A 9,279-nucleotide genomic window follows, 5' to 3' on the forward strand; every position below is an offset into this window, starting at 1 on the left:
TAAGCAATAAGTTCCTGTGTTTTGAGAAGGAAAAATAAAATAGAATCTAATTTACTAGCATAATAATTTAACTAGTAAATGTCAGAGTTAATGAAGCATTGATAATGAAGCTATTTTCTTTCCTTGTGCTCTTGCTGGGAGACTCCTACTCTTCTACCTACTAGACCAAGAAGATTGGATGGTTGTGGCCACTCTTCTATAACTCCCTCAACGAGTCAGAACATACAATTCCATGTCCCACCTCATGTCTTCTTTACCAGATATTGAACAGGCTAAAGTTCACAGAAGTTGCTTTTCATTGGGATAAAAGGGGAAAGAAGAAAGCCAGATGCCCTTGGAGACATTGCTCAACCCAACAATTGGCACATCACACCCCTTCCTCGAAAGCCTTGATGAAATTCCTACTGCTAGTGGCTAAGCTCAAAGCTCATGCTAGGTAAGCTCTAGTGATTTAGACAGACAATTCCTGCTCTCTGAGAATGTATAATCTAAGAGAGAATTGCTTTGAAAAGCAATTCATTTGGGCCTGGGCGACATACCATAGTAATCACAAACTAGCAAACATGTCACGGCACTGCCAACATATTTATACTGAAAGTAGAGTATACAACATGCATTCACAAAGTGAATATCAACAGCCCCAGTTATCTTCAATGCCAACACTAGAAATCAGGAACTCCTACCTTAGCCCCTGGGATTATTAAATCTGACTCTGTCATTCAAAAACAATGTCACATATCACACATTATCTTTTACTTTCCCATGGCTTTAAAAAGAAAATCTTACTCTCTAGAGCCTGAAATTACAGACACCAGAGTTTATAACACTCTTCTGAACAGTTAGGCAACTTAAAATGAAACATTTACTTTGTCATATGAATCCAAATATTTTCCTGTCTCTCAGATAAATGTCACAAGAAGGTGACTCTTTCCTGGCTTAGTCTAGTAGTCTTTTCTGCTTCCACAATGCAACAGCTTCTTCTTTCTCTCGCTATCTTTTTCCCCCTTCAAGGAAGCACAGATATAGTAAAGACATGCCCGTTAGCAGTGCAATTTCAAGCTTAATATGCTGGCCAGCTCCAAAGATTTGTTATTTTTTTAAGGCAGAAAAGTCCATCCTTTATAGCTTTTTTTCCTTCTCAGTTGACTTGACAACCAGATCTGAAAGTCCTTTGTGATTTTTCTTTTTCATATTTGATTGGGCAGAATTGCCTATCTGATTACAGGCTGGTTTTGTATACAAGGTATTAATATACATATCCTTTATTTATTGAGTAATTATTATCTTTATATGTGAAGTTAATTTTATATAAATTATTGCATTTCAACTTTATAACAATCTATAAGAAAAATTTAATTATCCAATTTTACAAATAAAGAAACAAGTTCAGAAAGGTTATGAAAACCCAGCTAATGAGTAGAGTGATACACCAATCTTCATGAGTTCAAAAGATTTACCCTGAATCACTATGTAATAGTTTCTCACCCATGTGCTCCATCCATCCATCCATCCATCCATCCATCCAATCATTCCTTCATTCACTGATTTCTGAAAACTGTATGATTCACCCATAATATACCAGATACTCTACGCCAAGAAGTGGGGATGCAACAGTGTGAAATAGCGATGCCCTTGCCCACCAAGAGCTTACGGTCTTGCAGGAGCAGATGAGAAGGCAGAGGAGAAGAGGTGTTCCTGGAAGAGTTGGGGAGGTGCCTGAGACGGCCATTGGCAGGTAATGGAAACTTACGCTTTTGAGGACCCATTTCAAAAACCAGGCAACTAGTTCAACGGAAACTATCTACAACCAATTATACATCATGCTGCTCTCTAGAAGAGAGGCCACTGGGTGTGTCCTCTGGTTTTTGCTGATTACATTAAGGCCACTATTATATTCTCAGGTGTTCATTTTAGATAAAAAACAACAACTCTGAAGTCTATTTATTATATATAGCACATTTATTTTTGAAACCTAGGAGAAAGAAGTCTCAGGTGGAAATTCTTAGGGAAAATTATGGGCAAGTCATGCTCCTAATTAGTCTTCTCACATTACTTAGTGTCTTAGTTAAGTTACTTTTTTTTGGTAGTCTTCCCATTTCCTCTCATCTACCGTATAATAAGTTGTTGAGTGTTTGTAAACACTATGCTGAAGGGTGATAACTGAAACTCTCTGTGAAAGAGATCTTCAGGTTAGAGTGACAAGGATAATTTTGCCCTGAGGGTGTTGGAAGAGATATTATTTCTTGTGCACTGTCATTACTTCAACTATTAGACTAAGCCAGGAAAGAGTCACCTTCTTGTGACATTTCTCTGAGAGACAGGAAAATATTTGGATTCATATGACAAAGTAAATGTTTCATTTTAAGTTGCCGAACTGTTCAGAATAGTGTTATAAGCTCTGGTGTTTGTAATTTCAGGCTCTAGAGAGTAAGATTTTCTTTTTAAAGCCATGAGAAAGTATAAGATAATGTGTGATAACATTGTTTTTGAATGACAGAGTCAGATTTAATAATCCCAGGGGCTAAGGTAGGAGTTCCTGATTTCTAGTGTTGGCATTGAAGATAACTGGGGCTGTTGATATTCACTTTGTGAATGCATGTTGTATACTCTACTTTCAGTATAAATATGTTGGCAGTGCCGTGACATGTTTGCTAGTTTGTGATTACTATGGTATGTCGCCCAGGCCCAAATGAATTGCTTTTCAAAGCAATTCTCTCTGAGATTGTACATTCTCAGAGAGCAGGAATTGTCTGTCTAAATCACTAGAGCTTACCTAGCATGAGCTTTGAGCTTAGCCACTAGCAGTAGGAATTTCATCAAGGCTTTTGAGGAAGTGGGGGGGAGGTGATGTGCCAATTGTTGGGTTGGGCAGTGTCTCCAAGGGCATCTTGCTTTCTACTTTCCCCTTTTATCCCAATGAAAAGCAACTTCTGTGAACTTTAGCCTGTTCAATATCTGGTAAAGAAGACATGAGGTGGGACATGGGATTGTATGTTCTGACTCATGAGGGAGTTATAGAAGAGTGGCCACAACCATCCAAGCTTCTTAGTCTAGTAGGTAGAGGAGTAGGAGTCTCCCAGCAAGAGCACAAAGAAGATAACTTCTCTATCAAGGATATCTTAGGATTCACCAGACAGCAGCCTCATAAAAACTGGGAAAAATTTGGTTTGGAAAAGTATGTGTGAAAGAATTTTTAGGTTAGCAAAACTACTCTGTATGATACTCTAATGGTGGATACATGTCATTATATTTCTCCAAACACCAAGAATGAACCCTAACGTAAGGACATTGGGTGTGATGCTGTATTAATGTAAGTTTATCAGTTATAACAGATATATTGTTCTGGTGGGGATGTTGATAACGGGGGAGGCTATGCATTGGTGGGGGGCAGGGGTCTATGGGAAATCTCTGTACCCACTCAATTTTTCTATGAACCTAAAACCGTTATAGAAAATAAAGGCTATTAATAATTAAGAAATGACATGTAAGTAATTAACTGTTGATAGGCTTATAAGTCATTCCTAAAATACACATTAAATTGGACTGCTAAAAAAAGTATGTGTGTGTGTTTGTGTGTGCACTTGCACCCCCATAAATGCTCAAAGAAATCCATGAAGATATTCAGGATATTCTTAAAATTAAATGATTCCCTGAGTCTTAACCTAGGTAAGAGAACTTATTGTCTACCCTTTTGAATTTGAGAGATATTCTGCTGTGTATATATGTCACTTTTTAAATTAAAAATATGTTAAAATGTTTATTTAGGTGGTGCTTATCTTATGGTACATTTTACTTATTTTATCCATACATGACTTCTCAATATTTAAGGTATTTAACATTATTAAGTCTTGGGAAGCGTTTTGCTACCTCTGAAGGTTGAGGGGGATCATTTTTCTTCATGAGAGTCTTGTGAAGTGGCTGAATAGTGTCATTCCAATTTTTCTGGTTAGGAAATTGGGGAGAAAGAAGCAAACTTATTCATTGACACACTGGAAATCAGAAAAAGGGACAGAATTAGAACTTGCAGCTCCCAAATTTACTGGCCACATTTAGCATGACGCGTGGTCAACTGAGCAGTCGTATCAGTTAAAATGGTGGTCGGGCTGGACTCAGGTGTCAAATAAGCTAGTCTTCCGGTGAAATAACCTCAGAGATGAGTGTGATACACGAAAGAAGAAATTAAATAATCACGTCTACCTAGCAAAGAGTTAGAATTAGCAGTAAAATGACAGGTGGGTTAGAATGGAATGCCCAACGGCCTGTAATCTGGTCGGTCAACCGTGGAAAGCATATATCTGAGCAGACAATGAATCCAATGTATTGAAATCTTAGGACTAATCAGTAAACCTCACTTTAGTTGGGCCCGGTCTTTATTAAAAAGTTAAGAAGAAATGACTACGTAGCTTAAAGCAGATTATAAAGAACTCTTCCTCAGTTACTGACAGTAACATCTAGAATAATGATGATTCTAAGAAGTGATGGAGACTTAGTACTTGTTGGGACATTACAATAATCACAGGCTCGCTTTCTTCAATAGAACATCGCTAAGGGGCATCTGAGTTTACAATATATCAGCTTTCTTTGGAAGTAACTTGTGACTAGGAAGTGCAGGCTATGCCAACTCTATTCTTACCAACTTCTATCAGAAACTGTTCATACAGTTTTGTCCTATGGATTTTTGTTGCATATACAATACTGAAAATAGGAGGACACTGTCATTGTCTGTGTCTTGGATATTATTTTTGTAGCAGTTTAATCTGAATGTTTATAATGTTTAAAATAAAACTTTTATTCTGTGAACAATGAAGTATCACAATTCTGGTGAAGGCTCTGAGAAAAACCTTAGTTGTAGATTCCGAAGGGTCAAGAGGATTATTATCTTAGGCACACAGGGCTCTAAAAAGAAACCTGTTGGAAATAGGTTTCCCTTGCGTGTTATGTGTTCACTTGTTATAATAAATATTTTTCTTCTCTTTTGGAGTTAGCTCACTGGCAAGAAAATGGAAGCTCCCACCATCTCACTGCCCAATATCTGGGCGGTAGAGAGTTTAGGATACAAAAGGTAAGATAATACCTCCCTTGTGTGCATTGGATACAAATTCAAAGACCTCATCCCTTGTTGGTGGGGGTGAGATTTGCTCCAGTTGGATTAGCAGCATTTAAACTTCATTTATATCAAAAGAGGAGATGAATTCGTTGCAATGCCTTGTGGTTGTCTTCCAAGCAGAGAGCCCAGCGGCCATCCCGTGATGCACTCTGGGTTTGACATGAAAAGCAGTGGCTCAGTCTTTCAGGGGAAAGCTTCCAGAAGGCTTTTGTCTCGTCTCCTGGACTGTCTCCTGAGAGGTAGTCTTGTCAGGCTGGAATCAAATAAATCTGGGCTTCAAGATTCAGAGGAGAAGGGACTTGCTGTGAAAATCTTTCTCCTAAGAGGAATTATGGGCCCCTCAAGGCCTCTCAGGAAAGGAAAGTAAGCTGTACTGATGAAAATTAAACGGTGGCATTGCAGATAAGGACAAGAGGACTCTCTTTTTTAAATTCAGGAATCCAGTGCTTTGGTTTTGGGTGGCACTCTGTGCATTTGCAGATCAAGGAGACGGAATATTTGAAAGTAGGTTTTTGTCTGTTTCTTATTCTAATGCCTTAAAATCATGGCTTAGGTTCCTGGAACCCTCTTTTGCTTGGCAATGTAAACAGAAACAGAGAGACATATACAATCGCTTGGCAATGTAAATAAACTAGAGAGACATATACAGCTTTGGAGTTTGCAAGGCACAGGCAAGCATATCTAGCTCAGAAGGTGCACTTAAGGGTTAATTAGTTTAAGTTTGCAGGGGGCTTGGGAAAGGAAGTGTGGGCATGGAGATTTATCAATCAAATACATATTTCATATACATTTTAACCACCTAGCCCTAATAATTTCTCCCACCAAAAAACTGTGTTTATTTTTGTATTATTTGTTTGCATCTATCAAGCTTAATAAAATCTTTCTTTTATTGTTTTAGTATCAATATTTTATCAAGTCTTTCTTTTTTCAAAAAATACAAATTGTATTGGCACTGGAACATTTCTACAGCTTAATCTCTTTAAATATCAAAATGGCAAAAAAAAAAAGTTATATAGTACCAATTTATCAAAAAGAAAATAAAATTCAGATGACTTTCATTTCATTTTTCAAGTAGAGTATGAAATATCAGGGAATGGTTTATGTTTTATACATGTTGACTTAAGATTAAAATGAAATTTTCATAGCGTTCTTTAAAATACAATCCAATTAAATTTCCAATGTCTTTGTTTTCAAGTTCCTGGATGGAACTTTTGAAAAACCTCACACTATAGTAATAACCATAAAACCACCTTCCTAAGGAAATGCTACCCAACTTGGAAGTAGTATCTTTATAGTCTGCGTGGGAATGTATACATACAGAATCTGTAGCAGGTGAGTGCGCTGACTGAGTTTGCATTTCCTCTCCTGTTGTGTCAGTAACAAGGACACATTTTGAATGGCACTCTACTGCTAAGCAGATAGTATGAAGCAGGCACAGATCTACTATTTTAGAAAGTTGAGCCCAAAGAGTAGAGTTTGAGGGACGTGCCGACTTCATAGGGCTGATGGTGGGTTAGAATCCCCAGGTTTCTTTCTGACAACCTCTACGTCCTTGCTGGATTCTTCCATTCATGGGTAATTCGTAGTCTTCTGCTAAGACTGGGGCCCGTTTCTCAGGGATGGCCGAGGCATTTTACTTGGACAAGGCTAAGTCCCTAGCGACTCACTTGTATATAAACTGGGTGATGTGCCAGATAACTCTGCTAAGCACTTTTATACACATGAGCTCTCTTACTCTGCACAAGAACTCTCTAAGATGGATTCTATAAATGTACCCATTTTACAGATGAGGAACTGAAAACCACAGAGGTCAGGTAACTTGTTCAAGGTCATGCATGTAAGAAAGTGGTCAAACCAGAGACTGAACTAAGTCTAATCTGAAAGCTCTTGCATTAAGCCACTTCACTGTATACTGCCTGCCTTTCCCCACAAACTAAAAAGAACCAAACAGGACAAAAAACCCACATTGTTTAAAAACAAGCACATTTTCATGTCTCTTTTTAAAAGATAGTTACATGCAAACAATGTCTCCTTTTAAAGGATAGTTACATGCAAACAAGTATTTCATATTTCTGAAATATGAGCTTAAATTTTGTGAATGCAAACCATAAAAGCTCGGTATTTTAATGTCTAGGGACTAGACAAAATCAGTGATTTTGCATAAATACACACATCTTTTCTGCAAGTGAAATAGCAAACTAGGTGTAAGACACTTGGGTAACTTATTTCTGTACATGTATGAGCTATTGTTTGTAAAATCCTATTAAGAAATTGTTGCTGACAACCGCTAGCACTGGAGAGCCCAACCAGTTCCTGGTTGTGTCGGAGATGAGCTGTTCTTGTGGCTGACAGAATATTTATTCCCAGAGGTAACTGTTCTAAATTGCACTTGCTCCTTCAGTTGCTGCAAGCTGATGATGGAGAGTGGGCGGAAAGGACAACCTGTAATCCAGGGCGAGCTGGGAGCCGGTTGCCTAGGAAACTGGGGCGAGCCGCATAACCCCGCCCAGCCCGACTGTCAGCAGGACAGGGATGTGCCTTTGTGATCTGCGCTGCTCTCCACACACAAATTTTGCGACTGTTGTGGAGCCTGAGCGGGGCACCGGCCCTCACTGGCAGTGCCTGTCTAGGGGAGTCCGGGGTGGGACAGTTTTCATAAACGTGCTGACAATCCACTGGGGAGAGGCGGGTAAAGGCGGAGCTGCCGTGAGCGTGTAAGGGGGTAAGGGGGTCGACATGCGAACACTACGTAACACAGCACGCAGGCAACTCTTGACGATAACTGATCCGCATCTAAATTTACTGCAGCAAAACTTACAGTTTTTAAACATGAAAGCTTATTTGCCATCACCCCTCACTCCCTGCTCTTACACTACTTACATCAGAAGCTTTGGTGTACAGCAGAGCAGTTATTTCCAAGGGCAGCGAGTGGAAATGCACAGATCTTTGATGAAAATAGTAAACAGTACCTAATTTTTCCAAACTTTTAAAATAGGCACATGTATTTTTTCTTTTTAAATGTATCATGCACGTACACATATACACTTACAGGTGTGTAGACCTGTGTGCATATACATATATTTAAGTCCAGTCGTACGAAATTGCTTATTATAGGCTCTACTGGGACTATAAAAGATGGCAATTTTATATAGTTCAACTTACAGATAAAGAGGAGAGATGACAGAATACGTTTTTGGGTGTACTGTTTTATCCCCTTGTCTTTTTACTTGGGTCCCCATGCCCCCTTCTCCCGTCTCCACCTTACCTATGCCACGTCAGCCCTACCCGCCCTCCTCACCTCTCCTTCCCATCCTTGCCTCCACAAGCAGCTCACTTTAGCAACACAGTGGGCACCCCACGCTCAGAATCGCAAGCAGCTATCAGTATTTCCGCGCATCCGTGTACGTGCTCGTGACAAACGCTTCGCACGGGATCTCAAACTTCCAGGTTATTGGTTTCCTCTTGATATTTACAGGCGAATATCCTTTCCTCCATTTGAAGATTGCTCCCCTGCTTTGCACGTATCCTTAATGGGTTTCAACCCAGTTTTCAGCAGTTTCCTCAGCGGATGACATTCATTCACCTGAATTCTATCTCTCACACGTGCTAGAAACGACTCAGAAAAAATTCAAGCTGTAACACATGGCAGCGTGGCACACGGATGATTCGTGATTCTTTTCTGGCTTCCTACTTCCTACTTTATTTTGCAAAGTTAAGTACGTGAGAAGGAATTAGCTTGTTTTCGATTCTGCTAACACAAGACCCAGAATTTCTCCTGGCCTTGCAGGAGAAATTGGCCTCCCAGAGCCATTGCCCTGGTTTCCACGAGTCAGAGCCCAGTTAATAATCCTCTAGGCAACGGGGTCATGTGAAAGGACCTTAGAATTAATATTACAGCCTGTGAAACCTTACACGAGAGGTGCAGCTTCACCACGGATGTGGCAGGAGACCTGCCTGCTCCCTCTCAGCCGAAGAGGACTCTCCCCACTCACCGGCTGTTGCAATTGCCACTGACACCCATTCTCCTTCTGGGGACATTTATTTGGCTGTTGAGATCTCTGCTCCTCAAGATGGACAGGCTGTCAGGATGCTGGGCCACAGGGCCATTCTGGACTACACCACTCTGCGCTTTCTCACTAGGAAGTGAGTGCTGCCAGAGGAAGAAGCCTGAG

This window comes from Miniopterus natalensis, chromosome 16 (genome assembly GCF_054644295.1).
Source record: "Miniopterus natalensis isolate mMinNat1 chromosome 16, mMinNat1.hap1, whole genome shotgun sequence".
NCBI classification, from domain to species: Eukaryota; Metazoa; Chordata; class Mammalia; order Chiroptera; family Miniopteridae; genus Miniopterus; species Miniopterus natalensis.